The sequence below is a fragment of the Macrotis lagotis genome, chromosome 1, assembly GCF_037893015.1.
Source record: "Macrotis lagotis isolate mMagLag1 chromosome 1, bilby.v1.9.chrom.fasta, whole genome shotgun sequence".
NCBI lineage: Eukaryota > Metazoa > Chordata > Mammalia > Peramelemorphia > Peramelidae > Macrotis > Macrotis lagotis.
In genome coordinates this window covers 188,645,587-188,660,781 of record NC_133658.1, presented here as the reverse complement: position 1 = coordinate 188,660,781, position 15,195 = coordinate 188,645,587, and positions in this window count along the sequence as shown.

Genomic DNA, 15,195 nt, shown 5'->3' with positions numbered 1-15,195 from the left:
GTGTGTGTGTGTGTGTGTGTTAGAATTTGAAATCTCAAAGAACTGCAAACGTAATCAATTTATTTCTAGGATGGGCTTTATAGGAGAACTTTCATTGATTTCAACTTTACCATAAGTGGCAGAGTGTAGCAGTGTTATCAGGTGTACTAGAGAATGGAATAAGGCTTAGACACATGTATTGAAACAAATGTGTTTACTCTGTAGTCATCCCTTTCCCCCCTTCACAGTTGGCAGGGTTAACTTCTAGACATTTCTATAGGACCTATTTATGAATGGCCAGCACCAAAAAGGGGACAATTTGGTCACGCCTAGAAGGTAGATAAAACTTCAGGGAGCCTGCAAAGGGATCTAGAGATAAAGTCCTCTATCTGGGCAGGTAACACCCAATTACAACAGAGCAGTGTTGACTTACACTTTTCCTTATCAAGGAAATCAGGTATTCATGTAAATCAGAAAAGGATTTGATGGATGTCAGCTCATTTGATTTTCTAGCTGGGATAGGTATGGTTAAACAAAATATAGATTCTTCTTATCTACAGTGTGGCGACTATTGCTCCAGGTCCCCCTTGGCTCCCCGTACTCCTCCTGACAACCTCTATAAAAACAAGGCCCTTATCTAAAAACTATAATACTTGAGCACAGGCCTCAGTGGACATTAAAGTCACTCAGCCAATGCCACAGGTCAGGCTCAACTGGAGTCATTTTAGTAGACAGATGATCTTTCCTTATCTCCAGTTGTCTTGGCAATAAAATGTCTCTTTGGCTTGAGATACTTGTTTAGACTACTTCTGGAAGCAGGGAGCAGGTAGGGTGTCTCTCTGTCCCCCAAAGAGCTCTTTAAAGTTTAGAAGTTTAAAATGTGCTGGACATTGATTCTTTCCCTCTTGGATTAAAAGTGTTTTTTTTTGGGGGGGGAAGTCTCATATCTTTTATATGTCTGGTTGGTAATTTAAGGTCCATGAATTTTATGGGAAAAAGGATAATTCAAATAAAATGCTGCCAGTAAGAAAATACAGCTGAGCATCAGGCTTTGGAGAATAACCCTGAAAGGACTGGACTTAGAATTAGGATCTGAGTTCTACTGCAGTCTCTGCTATTTACCAACTAGGTAATCACAAACAAATCACTTACCTTCTTTGCCTCCATTTTTCTCCTGGATAAAAATTGAAGATTTGAACTAAATGACTTCTGAGGTTCCAAGTAGCTGTAAAAACCTCTGACTCCAAGATCTCAAGTGGCTAGAAGGAGGATAGCTATAGGGAGGTAAAAGGGCAAAGGACAGAGAGGGAATTTAAACACAAGTTTCTAGATGATTTTGATGAAGTCATAGGCTCATCCATTTAGAACTAGGAGGGATCTTAGAGATCATCAAGTTGCAACACTCATTTTATAGATAAGGAACCTAAGTCACAGAGATACTAGATGACTTGCCCAAGGTGAGACAGCTCCTAGGATTTCTGCTTAGGTCTTTCTGATTTAAAATCCAGTACTTTTATCTATTATAGGATCTAGCTGTCTCTCATTGAGAGTGGCATATTATTTCCATTATGAACCCACTTATGACTCTTTACCCCTAGAGAGCCTTTCCCGACTCATTTTGCTTTATATACGTTACTTTATAACTTTCTACAGTTTTCAGATGAGCAAATTGAGCAAATCTCCTATTTCTGAAGATTTCTCTTCTGACTTGAATTTGACTTCTTCTATCCTTCATCTGCTTAGCTTCTCTTCACATATGAGATATATTAACTATCATCATGGAAAGTTATCAGAGGGAAAAGACTGAATGACTTCTTGGACATTGAATCTTCTATTAACTAGTGAGAATATGCAAATTATCTTAATTTCTTCTTCCAGGAAGATTCTATAATTCTTCTCAACCTCCCCTTTAATGAAGGAATGTAATCTCCTCAGGGAAACTGTTCCAAAATTCATTTGGTCTTCCAAGTTCCTTCTAAGCCACAATTCTTATTTTTTAATTCTTTTAAAGGTATTATAGAGAAACCTTAGAATCTCCTCTGAAGATTTTGATAGGCAGGGTCCTTGGATGATCTTGCTAGAAGGCTAAGGACTGACTTAGAACTCTTTAAATCATGGAATTTTACAGTGGATGAGACATGATATATATATATTGAATTCCTATAATATAATGTAAATATAACAGTGTCTACCCTGATCCCTACTCTCTAAAAGTCCTGGATATTACATTTCACTCCTTTCCCAGAGTTCTCTGTTATACTTTTTTTTTTTGTCCTTAGTTCTCAAAGTAGAACATGACATTAGGGAGTATCATGGTACATTTAAAGATTTTGGTGGATAGTCTTATTAAGGGACAACTGGGTGACACAGTTTGTTCCAGGACTAGAGTCAGAAATATATGAGTTCAAATTCGACCTCAGATAATCCCTGTTTGTCTCAGTTTCTTCATCTGTAAAGTGACTTGGAGAATGAAATGGAAAACCATTCCAATATCTTTGCCAAGAAAACACTATATGGAGTCATAAAGAGCCCAGCGCAACAAAAATAATTGAACAACAAACTAATACTATTGTGATTTCAGCTCAATATTAGGGAAGGTATCCTATCAATTGATCATTGTTTCTCAAATTTTTGTTCTCATAATCCCTTTAGACACTTAAAAATTATGAGGACCCAAGATAGTTTTTGTTTATGTGAATTATAGTTATTAATATTTGCTATAAAATTTAAAATGTTTGTTAAAATAACAATAGTAAAATTATTAAATGTTTACATAACTCTCACATTTTTATAAAAAAGTTATGTTTTCCAAAACAAAAAATCTTGTTGAGAAGAATATCATTAATTTGCATATTTTGGGAAGTTTCATTAATGTTTGGTTAAAGGAACACAGTTGGATTCTCATACCTGTTTCTATATTCAATCTCTTGCTATAAAAGATTCTGGTTAAAGTGTATGAAAAAAATATAAAGTATATAAGTGACTTTCCTAGGGTCATACAGCTAGTAACTTTCTGAAGTTGGATTTGAACTTAGGTTTTCCTGACCAAGCAATCATATCTACTGTGCTCCCTAGGTACCCCTAAAAAGGCCTTATGCATATATGTAGTTGAAAAAGGGAGTACTATTTTAATGTGCAAATAATATTTTAGCATTATGATGAAGATAGTTTTGACATTGCAAACCCCCTAAAATGGTCTTAGGGACCCTAGGGATCCTCAGACAACATTTTGAGAACTGCCAAATTAGAGTTTTCCCCAAAACAAACTGAATGCCTTAGGATAGATAGTGGTCTCCAGAGTGGCATGGAAATACACCAGAGGATACAGAATACGTTACTTTTTTGAAGTTTGAGATCATTTTTTGTCTTTTTCTCACTGATCTTAGAAAAGGAGTTCTATTGAAGATCCTATGGATGTATTGCTTGTAGAAAAAGGAGATTTAGAGGGGATATCATCATTTTCTTCAAATGTCGGAAGGACTTGCTTCAATAGAGAGGAGAACTAAGACCAATGTGGCTTAAAACTTCTATGGATCAGCACCCAGAAGACTCCAACCTACTGAGTTTCATAAAGTCCCAACTTCAATGTAACCTGAAGTCTTCAATTATTTTTTTTTTTGGCAAGGCAATGGGGTTAAATGACTTGCCTAAGGTCACATAGCTGGGTCATTATTAAGTGTCTAAGGCTGCATTTGAACTTAGGTCCTGACTTCAGGGCTGATTCTCTATTCAGTGTCTTCAATTACTTATGAGTAAAAATTTGTAGCAAAGGTACAGGAGGACTGTCTCAAACACAACCCTACCCCTGTCTTCTGAGTTATCCCCCTTCCTTCCTTTGCTACTGGTCTGATCTGATCCTCTGAGTAAGTTCTCACTTTTTTTTTTTTTTGGTAAATGGGGTTAAGAGGCTTGTCCAAGGCCACACAGGTAGGTAATTATTAAGCATCTGAGGTCAGATTTGAACACAGGTACTCCTGACTCCAGAGCTGGTGCTCTATCCACTGTGCCACCTAGCCCCCCCTTAACTTTGTTTCTTAATGTCATAGTTTCCACCTTCTTCTCTTCTGTGTTAACCAAGACTATTCAAAGTTGTTAAACCATGTACCATGGGATTGTGTAGACATTAATGGGGAACTTTTCCTAACAGACACTCAGTACATATCTACCCCCCCCCATTTATTTCTTTATCACCACCAATTGGTTGGTTCTGTTCAATGAGAGAGAGAGAAAGAACATAAATAGCTTTCTATTTTTGTGGGAGGAAATGGTTTTTCAAATTGAAGTAAACTTAAAATAAATTGAATAATTGCTTTTTTAATAATTTTTTACTTACAAGTTAATTTTGTCTCCATAATACATAGAGACTTTTTAATAAATGAAATCTATTCTATCAAATTGCTCTCTTGAAAATATATTTTAGTGAGAAAAAAGCTTTTAGTATTAAATAAAATTATTTTAAACTATTATTTTATCTTTATCTCATCCATCAAAAATGTGTATTTGTCTATAATGTGTGATTATATGTATATTAGTAAAGTAATACATCTATATATAGTTCACAAATAATTATTTAGATCTTTTGAGGATACATACTCAAAAATTTTTTTCTGATAAGGGTATTTGATTAAAAATTTGGAGAATATTAACTTAGGACTTAGAGAGTTCTCAGTAGAAGTCAAGACTGGATGACTACTTACAGATGAGATGCATGATTTCAATTGAAGTTGGACTAGAAACAGGACTTTTTTTTATTTAGGACCCAAGAACTTATTTTTTTTTAAAATATTTTATTATAGTCACTTTCCTTTATAATCTTGTGTTGTTCATGCTATGCATTAAAAAATATTATTTTGAAAAGGTATCTGTAGAGTACCAAAGAGGTTCATGATGCAAAAAAAGAATAAGAATTTCTGATTATCTTAGATGGTGTCTGAAGTCCCTTCCAATTCTAAGTACATAATATGTTGTAAAACAATGGATTTTTCTTCCTTTCACAACCAGTGACATGTTGACCTCTATTTTGTCTCATCTTAGCAGATGGCCTACCCCTGAGTCATAGGGCTGGGGAGTGTGATTATTCAAGGAGTCCTGATAATCCTAACCATTCCAGTGAAGGTGGTTATATTATGATCACTGTCACTTTTCAAAAGGGAATAACAACAATGATTAAGTATGGTAGGAAGTTAAATGACCTCTTTATTGAAAATCTGTTGAATTCATCTCTCTGCCCTGGTAGGACAAAAGCATAAACCCTACATGGGTTAGCTTTCACCAAGCCCTTGACCCCAGTCAAAACAATGGAGAAATCTAGTAGGAATTAATCTGCCCACAGATTTTTCACCTATCCCACCTTTATAGGATAAGTTATAGTTCAGGGGTTGGCATTCTTGCAGAAGTAATATGCCAAGGATATGCCTCCTCTCCCTTTTTCATATAGAGGACAAGAGTTAAGTGATTTAGGATGACTTCAAAGACATGAAGTAGGTATAGTTTTCCTAAACCTCCTTGCCTTAGCAAATGATTAAAATTATATCAGTTAGAGCAAAAGATTCTTTTCCTTTTTGTGCATGTCATAGAATCCATTGGCAAACTATTAAAGCCTAAGAACTCTTTACTCAGAATAATGCTTTTAAATGCATAAAATAAAATGCATATTATTACAAAGGAAATAATTAAATTGAAATGCAGGAAAATAGACTGAATGAAAAGTTGTTGAAGACATGATTCCATCCCTGAACATAGTCTAGTAAGAGAAAGGAGATATAAATGGATAGTTTGGAAATGACAAGAAATGCCCTAGAGAGTCAGTAAGAGATGGATAATTAAATTGTTGGACAATAGTGAGGGTCAGTTCATGTCTAGATGTCTTTTTAAATTGAGGTTAAAGGTGAAATTTTCCTTTATGAAATAGGAGAGTTGGCTGTCTCCTAGCAAAAGGAAGTGCCAACGGCTAGTTGGTTATTTATTTCTTTCCAGCCCTCTATTTTTATGATGGGGTTGTAAATGAGAATGTTAGGGAGCTAATAAAGAAAATGGCACCAAGGCAAATAAATAGCAGAGTCCTTGCCCATGTGGCACCTGTAGTCTAAAGGTGCTCATGATGCAATCTTAAGGCTTATTTGTGGATCCAGAAGGGGGTGGGGAAGCAAGGGAGTAGAACCCAGGACAACCAAGAGATAAAAGGACTGGAAGTACTGAAAAGAAAGCCTTGAAGTAGGAAGAATTGGAAAGGAGCGAATGGAAACAGATGTAGGCTGTGAACAGAGGAACCAGAGTATTTAAGGGGTAGGAATGTGGGAGGGGAAGAGGACTAAGGAGAGAGAATCTTTAGTCACTTTTACTTTGGAATAATAGAGATTAAAATGAATGCTATTAAAAGATCCTAAAATAAAAATAAAACTCTGAGACCTCGGTCAGCAAACTGTACTGTAATTGGAGCAAACAAGAATGAATACTTCAGGGACAGCATTAGTTGTCAGTAAAAAATCTTTATAGAATTAACTTTCCAGATTTATACTGTGATGACATTAAAGTTCCTCAGGAAGCAGCCAACATTGTCAATAGAAACACACACACACACACACACACACACACACATATATATATATATATATATATATGTATGTATGTATTTAAATTTTTAAAAGGTTAAATAGTTAAAAATGAAGGGTGACAATGTGGTAATGACATATGCAAACTGGAGAGTGGTGAGTTGTAAATAGAAACATAGGGTAAGAATTTGAGACCAGATCCTGAAAGGTTCAATTGAAACAACAGAGTATGATTACCATTTTAAGTATATAATAAGTTGTAGATGGAAGAAAGGATTAGATTTGTTTTGCTTTGCCCTAGAATGAAGAAAAAAGAGCACTAAATGGAAACTACTGTGATAGATTTTAGTTTAAAGAAATATTTCCTAGTAAGTACAGCCATATCAAGCAAAAGTCAAATGATCTCTTATTCTAAATACTGTAAATCTCACATATGGATGACTACATTTCTTAATTTTTCAATTGCAAGATAAAGGTATAGAAAAGGTCCAGCCCCTTATTGATTAAGAATATTCTAAGAATAGAATTTCATGGTTTAAAAAGATTTAAAGATCTAGTCTAAATTGTCATAATTTCCCTATGGAAAAATTAGGAATCAGTAAGAAGCATTAATTTTCTTTTCTCCCTTTCTTCTTTCTTTTTCTCTGTTTCCTCCTTCCCTTTTCCTTCCTTCCTCTTTCCTTTTTTCTTCCTTCCTTTCCTTCCTTCCTTCCTTCCTTCTTTTTATTTCTCTAATGAAGTCCTATATAGGATAGAAGTCTGATAGTAGAGTTGTTATAGAAGTTAGTCCAGGGGGTATAAGAAAAGAAGAGACTAAGGATTCAATTATCTGTACTTATAAACTTTTTCTTTCACATCACTCATCAGTCTAGGATCAGATACCAGCCTGAGACTCCCATTCTGGGAGAGATGATTTACTCAAGACTAGAGGAAACTTTGAGACAGAATTGACTTGGTTGGTGTTTAGAGAGTGAACTCCTTCAATATGAGCTCTATATAACAAATCTGGCTCCAGGACTCCTCTGACTCCTATTATAACTACCAGGCAGACCATTTTGTGTTTACTATGCCTTTTCTTCCCCAATCTTTTGTTCAGCACTTGATAATCAATGTTATCTTTGCCATTATAAAGAGGGTATATTTAATATACTTCCCTATGACTCTACTCAGAATTTCTACACCTGTGATTTGAAGCCTGACCAATTTGAAACTCCCTTCCCTGGAAATCTGAACTCCCTCATGTGAATTCACTTCACTATAATCCCTCATAAATCCCTATTCACTTTACTTAACTTGCAGTTGTGTCTTCTAGAACTCATATTCTATGGTAACAGATTGCCCTTCATATTAGACCCATGTCACCCCTCTGAAATTACTTTGTATTTTGTATTTATAGGTGTGCATGTTTTCTTGCCTCAATAGAATATGGCCTTCTGGATGGTAAGGATTGTGTCATTTTATCTTTGCATCGTCAGAAGCAGGAATTTAATAAATGCTTACTGAGTTGAATTTAACTAAATAGAATCATTTCAATGGGTGCAAACTGATTCAGGACTGGGAATGACAGGGTTAATAAAGCAGCAACATAGTTAAAAGTTAGTTTAGAACACATGGGAAAATGCCATATGCAAGAGTGTGAAGTAGGAGAATCGAATCTGTGAATGGGGGGAGTAGATAGAGGGGGGGAAAGGAAAGAGAGGGAGGGAGGAGGGAGAGAGAAAGAGAGACAGAGAGAGAAGAGACAGAGAAATAAGAATCAGAAAGAAGAAGAAGAAGAAGAAGGAAAAAGAGAGGAGAGGAGAGGAGAGAAGAGGGAGGAAAGAAGGAGAAGAATGAGAAAAAAGAGACAGAGAGATGAAATGTAATTTAGGTGAGTCAAAAGAGATTCAGTTGGAATTGGAGATTTGCAGTCCAGAGACTGGACTCTGTGAATAAGAATGTCTGTTGTCAGGGTTGGGATGTTTTTAAAGTTCTAATTCTGCTTCTTCCTTCCTCCAGTGATAATGGTATTGTGAAGGTATGTTGAGAAAGGTTAGTTAGAGTTTTTAAGTATACAAAAAACATATTTAAAAGTGGGAAGTTAACAGTTTCCTAATGAGAATAGAAAGTTGGGGGGGTGGGAAATGAAAGGAGATAAATGTAAAATATGAAGGACAACAGTGTGATGATTTATGACCAACAGTTCTACAATACCCAAAGTTTGGATCTACACAGACCTACTACAGAGTGATTGACCAAAGAATTAGCAAAGGTTCAGTCCTTGATGTAGATATCATTTGAGATCATTCCTTTACTTCCCTGTTCTTCCATAGGTTTGGGAAAGCTCAGAAACTTGAGTCAGACAGGAAAATGGAAGAATTTGACTTTAAAGTTGGAGAATAAGCTTGAGCTTCTGTTCTGAGTGGGGGGGGTCCTTTGATGGTGCTCATATTGACTGGTGAACAAAAGCCTTCTATATATTTGGGTTAGAAAAACATTATTGTTTTTTCTCCTTTCTCTCCACTGATATAGAGTTGTTCATGGAATTAGACTTGATCTGAAAGAAAAATATAAGTAACTCAGATGACTCTCAGTCATCTAGTGCAGTCTGTACTCAAAAAGGACTCTTCACTTCAACCTTATAGGTTTTGACTCAGGCCTGACTAAGCCCATTCCTGTGGTTCAGGTTTGGGAATGTAAAGAAACAAGACAGACCTAGACCATCCTTAGTCCTGCTTTCCTACAACTATCTTTTCTCTCTTAGAAGTATAAATTGTGTATGGTTGGAATCGATGGCTTAAATGTTTTGATGATGTTATTTTCAAAATTAAGAAGGGAAGTGGATATGATGGGAATCTTGAAAGGAAAAATCTTATTTATGTTAGGGAGATGATGATTAAACTATAATGTTATGTGAAGGCTTTTGGTAAACTTTAGAACTTCCTGATATAGTGTAAGATATTGGAAAAGAGGTTAAAGAAATAGGAATGTTCTAAATTGAGAAGAGAAGACTTACAGGGAATGTGATCACTGTTATCAAATAACTGGAATCTTAAGTGGAAGGAGATGAGACATAATCTATTTGACTCAGAGGGCAAAACAAGGAATAAGGGATGGAAATTACAGACATACATACTAGTTAAACATGAAAAAAGGAGAAAAACTTTTAAACCATTAGAGCTATTCAAGAGGGAAAACTTCCTGTGGTTGCTCCTCATCATGGGAAATAATGACAATGTTTGATAGGGAATTTTTATTTTGGTGTAGTTAGCTGTAAATGACTCCTGAGCTCCCTAACAACCCTTAAATTTTCATATATTTTCTGGAAACTTTAAAGTGGGACATTTATTTTGGTGTAGCTATAGGAATACATGATAGCTGTTGATAGATTACCCCCTGGCCCAAAGTATTATTAACCAAAGCTCCAGGGAAACCTGCATGGTATTGGTACTAGCCACTAATAGCATGACAGAAGTTGAAAGAAATTTACTCAACCCTAAACTGAGTATCAAATATATTTATTGGAGTTTCTCTAGAGAGGAAGGTAGTCAAAGAAAAACAGAAACAAGACCTTAACAGATTAAGCCAGAGTAAATTTTGCTATTTTGACTGGGTGAGGCTGTGGGTTTGACTCACAAAAGAGCCCTGAAGTTATGGGCCATATCACAAATGAATTGTTTTAACTTCATTGTTGGGGAGAGATTACCTAGCTACAAGGAAGATACATGGTTTGGTTTTTATTTTTTTTTAATTTAATATTCTCATTTTGTACAAATAATTTTTTTATACATTAATAAAATATTCTCATTTAAGAATAAATGAAATACCCCCTCCCCCCAATAAAATGACTCACTTGAGCGATGAAGTAAAGGGGAGAGAAAAAAAAATTAAAATTAAAAAAAAACAGTAATAATTGTAGGTATGGCCGGGTGGCGCAATGGATGGAGCACCAACCCTGAAGCCATGAGCACCCGAGCCCACATCTGGCCCCGTACCCCCAACAATTACCCAGCCATGTGACATGCAAGCCACCCCAACCCCACTGCCCTGCAAGCCACCCCCCCCAAAAAAAGAAAAAAAAAGACCCAAAATAAAATAAAATAGTAATAATAGTAGGGGTGGCTGGGTGGCAGACAGAGCATTGTCCCTTGAGCCAGGAGCACCTGGGTCCAAATCCGGCCTCAGACACCCAACGATCACCCTGCTATGTGGCCCCAGGCAGGCCACCCACCCCCATTTGCCCTGCACCCCCCCAAAAAATAATAATAATAAAAAATGTACTTGAGTCTTTGTCTAACACCAACATCTCTGTCATGGGTGGATCACATTCTTTATGATAAGTCCATCACAAAAGTTACTTCCATATTTTTCCACCATTGCCATTGCTGATCACAACTCCCTCCTTTCATATTTCTCCACTACCATGTACTATATTTTCTCTCTCCTTTCACTCTGACTCTGCTGTAGGGTAGCTGAGTGGTGCAGCAGACAGATCCCTGGTCCTGGGGCCAAGAGGACCCCAAGCCCCCACACCACCCCTTAGGCCCAGCATCCACCTGGCCCTATGGTCCCGGACAGGCCATCCAATCCCAGCCCCTTGCAAGAAGTAAAAAAAGAAAATGTGTTATATCTGACCACTCTCCCCCCATGGTCCATCCTCTCCTCTATCACTCACATCCCCCCCTTCCCCCTGTTCCCCCCCTCTCATTGTTACTCCTAGCCACCTCTGATGACAGCGAAGATTCCCTCATTCCCCCTTGTCTTCCCCCCTTCCATATCATTGCAATAGCTCATTGTAATAAAGAAAATTCTTATTATACGAAATATCTTGACCTATTCCCCCCTCTCCTTTTTCTTTCTCCCATTACATTTCTCTTTTTTCGATGCCTATACCCCATTGAGTATATATATGCTGTTTCCTCTCCTAGCCACCTCTGATGACAGCGAAGATTCCCTCATTCCCCTTTGCCTTAATCCCCTTCCATATCATTGCAATAGCTCATTGTAATAAAGAAAAATCTTATTATATGAAATATCTTGACCTATTTCCCCCTCTCCTTTTTCTTTCTCCCATTACATTTCCCTTTTTTCTATTGACTGCATTTTTACTTCATATTTTATCTTCAAATTCAGCTTTCTCCTGTGCTTCAACTATAAAAGTTCCCTCTACCTGCTCTATTAACTGAGAAGGTTCATGAGTATTATCAGTGTCATTTTTCTATGCAGGAATACATGCAGTTCATCATCATTAAGTCCCTCATATTTTCCCCTTATCCTCCACTCTCCATGCTTCACCTGAGTCCTGTATCTGAAGATCAAACCTTCTGTTCAGCTCTGGCCATTCCAACAGGAACATTTGAAATTCCCCTGGTTCAGTGAAAGTCCATCTTTTTCCCTGGAAGAGGACATTCAGCCTTGCTGGGTAGTTCATTCTTGGCTGCATTCTGAGCTCTTTTGCCTTCTGGTATATTATATTCCAAGCCCTATGAGCTTCCAATGTAGTTGCTGCTATGTCCTGTGTGGTCCTGACTGCAGTTCCACAGTATTTGAACTGTGTCCTTCTGGCTGCTTGTAATATTTTCTCTTTGACTTGGGAGTTCTGGAACTTGGCTATAATATTCCTAGGGGATGGTTTTTTGGGATCTCTTTCTCAGGGGGATTGGTGGATTCTCTCCATTTCTATTTTGCCCTCTGCTTCTAGAATATCAGGGCAATTTTCCTGTAGCAATTCTTTGAAAATGATGTCAAGGCTCTTTTCCTGATCATGACTTTCAGGTATTCCAATAATTTTTAAGTTATCTTTCCTAAGTCTGTTTTCTATATCAGTTGTTTTTTCAATGAGATATTTCACATTTTCTTCTAATTTTTCATTTTTTTGGATTTGAAGTATTGATTCCTGATTTCTGGTAAATTCATCAATCTCCCTGAATTCTATTCTTTGAAGGATTTGCTCTCATCAGAGAGTTTTCTTATCTCTTTTTCCATCTGGCCAATTTTGCTTTTTAAAGCATTCTTCTCCTCCATAATTTTTTTGAACTGTTTTATCCATTTGACCTAAGCTGGTTTTTAGCATGCTATTTTCTTCAATTTTTTTTGGATTTCCCTTGACTAGGCTGCTGACTTCATTTTCATGTTTTTCCTGCATCTCTCTCATTTCTTTTCCCAGTTTTTCTTCTAACTCTCATAACTCTTTTTTGAGCTCTGTCATAGCCTGAGCCCAATTTCTGTTTTTCTTGGAGTTTTTAGATGCAGGAGCTTGTGCTTCCTCATCTTCAGACTGAGTATTTTGATCCTTCTTGGGCTCATATGCAAAATATTTCTCAATCGTCTTCCTCTTGTTTCTCTGCTTGCTCATTTTCTCAGCCTGAGCCTGGTTTTGGGGTGCTTCCTGAGCTTATGGGACAATCCCACAAGGGTCTCAGTGTGTTAGGCTTAGCCCTCCTGGTCTGTGAATGACCATAAGTGCCCCTCTCTGCCACGGGGCTGAGGTGGGGGGGCCCTGCTTTTCTATGGGGGGGCCTAGACTGCGATCAGGATCTGAATGTGTTCAGAAACCCCAGAGTTCTGTTCCAGGGATAGAGGACAGAGCTGGGCAGTCTCTCTCTTCACTCCCCTCCCTAGGTTCAATGGGTTCATGCCCTGGGGGCTCCTACCTACCTGCTCCACCTGCTTCTGTTTCCTGGGTCTGGGCTGTGGTGGCCCCGCTGCTCGCTGTGTGCCCTGAGGGCTGGACTTCATGTGCTCATTCTGGCAGAGGTCCCCCTGATGTTCGTGCCCGGTGCTCCCCAGGGTGCAGCTCAGGAGACTCCCCCCGCTGCTGTGAGCCATGGCTCCCAGTGCCCTGGGGCTGCCTCCAGGAGGCTGAAGTTCTTTCGCTCTGGCGGGCTGCCCCTCTGACCCCGGGAGCAGAGCCTTTCTGCTCTTTTCCAGGTTACCTTGAGTAGGAGAACTGCCTCACTGGGTCCCTCTGTGGGTTCTGTCTCTCAAAAATTTAGTTAGAGTCCTTAGCTTATGAGTTTTATGAGAGAGAGCGTCTAAGACAGGATTGTTCTTGTCGCCATTTTGGCTCCGCCCCCAGATGCATGGTTTAGAAGAGAAGTAGCTTCATGCTCAGAGGATAAAACAATTCTTCAGAAGATATCATGATGATAATGATGATGTTCGTCCTTCATTCTCAAAGGAGATCATGATATCAGGTAGGTGATATCATAACAAACAAGTGAGCAAGGGGGTGCTTTACTAAGTCACCAGTCTCACTTTTTCATCCAGAGCCATCTGGGTCCAGTGGCCAAATATGAATCAGTACAAGTGGAGATGACCTTGGATTCAAGGCAATCTGGGTTAAGACACACAGCCAGTGTCAAGTGTCTGAGATCAAATTTGAACTCTGGTCCTTCTGATTCCAGGACTGGTGATCTATCTACCTAACTGCCCTAAAATGATGAGGAGATGAAATGCTGAATGTCACAGCAAAAAAAAAAAATATAGAAACAACCCATAACTCCCTCAACTATATAGAGGAGGAGGCTGGGATCTAAAAAGGTACCAATACTGGTCCAAAATCATACAGGTATCACCAGAACTAGAGTTCAAGTCTTCTGACTCCCAAGCACTACCTGCTCCTCAACAGTCAAATAAAGTAAAATTCTGAAAGAAAAATATAGGTAACTCAGAAAATATATTTTTGATGTCAGAATTAGTAATAAAGATGGTATAGATTGAGCTTTGCCTGCTTTAAAATCAGGAAATTGATTTGATGGTCTCTTAAAGTCCATATGGCCAATATCTTGTTGATATTTTTAGTCATCTTTTCTTTGAAATCAATAAGACTCAAGATTTAATGCCAGAAAGAGGACTTCAGCAGATTAACAGATATATTTGTGTGTGTGTGTGTGTGTGAGGTTAGGTGATTTGCTGAGATCACATAGCTAGTAAGTATCAAATGTCTGAGGTCACATTTGAACTCAGGTTCTCCGGACTCTAGGGTTGGTGCTTTATCCACTGTGCCACCAGCTGCCTCTAGATACACTTTTGTAGGGCAGCAGCAAGTGGTAACTTCAGAGGTGGAAAAAACTTCTAGTTTTGATGAAACTATAGGGACTTGAGTTGTCTGCATCAAATATGGTTCCTCTTGCATCTTCTATGAGTATCATGAGGATCTCTGAGAGAATATATTCTTGTGGGTATTGGGGAGTCAGAAGGAGGTCTTTGTTTCTTTTTTTTGCAAGTTGCCTTTTATTAAATGTCTTTGCTTTAATTGTTCCCTCCAGTTGATATAACAAAAGGGAAACAAAAGATAGGGGCTTATATTGAACCAAAGATTACCTTGATCCTAGATGTAGCTTTCTGGGATCACAAAGGAACTGAAATAGCCCTGAAGCTATGGGTTAATTCACAGAAAAGCTGTTACCACCCCACTTTGGGAAGGGGTCACCAACACCAGCAATTCAGTAGAGAATTTTTTTTCTACAGAAGAGAAAAGGAAAATCTTTTCTTTCTAGGTAAATTAGGTATAGTTCTTACTATTGTTAGTGAGTTAGTTCAGATGATATTACAATCCCTCTGATTCTGTGGCATATAATAAACCTTGCTATCCTACAGTGAAGTTTGTCTTCCCAGAAGACTGACTCATTTATACTTTAAATTTTCCAGAGAAAATTTGAAAAAATGTCAGAGCTCAGAGTTC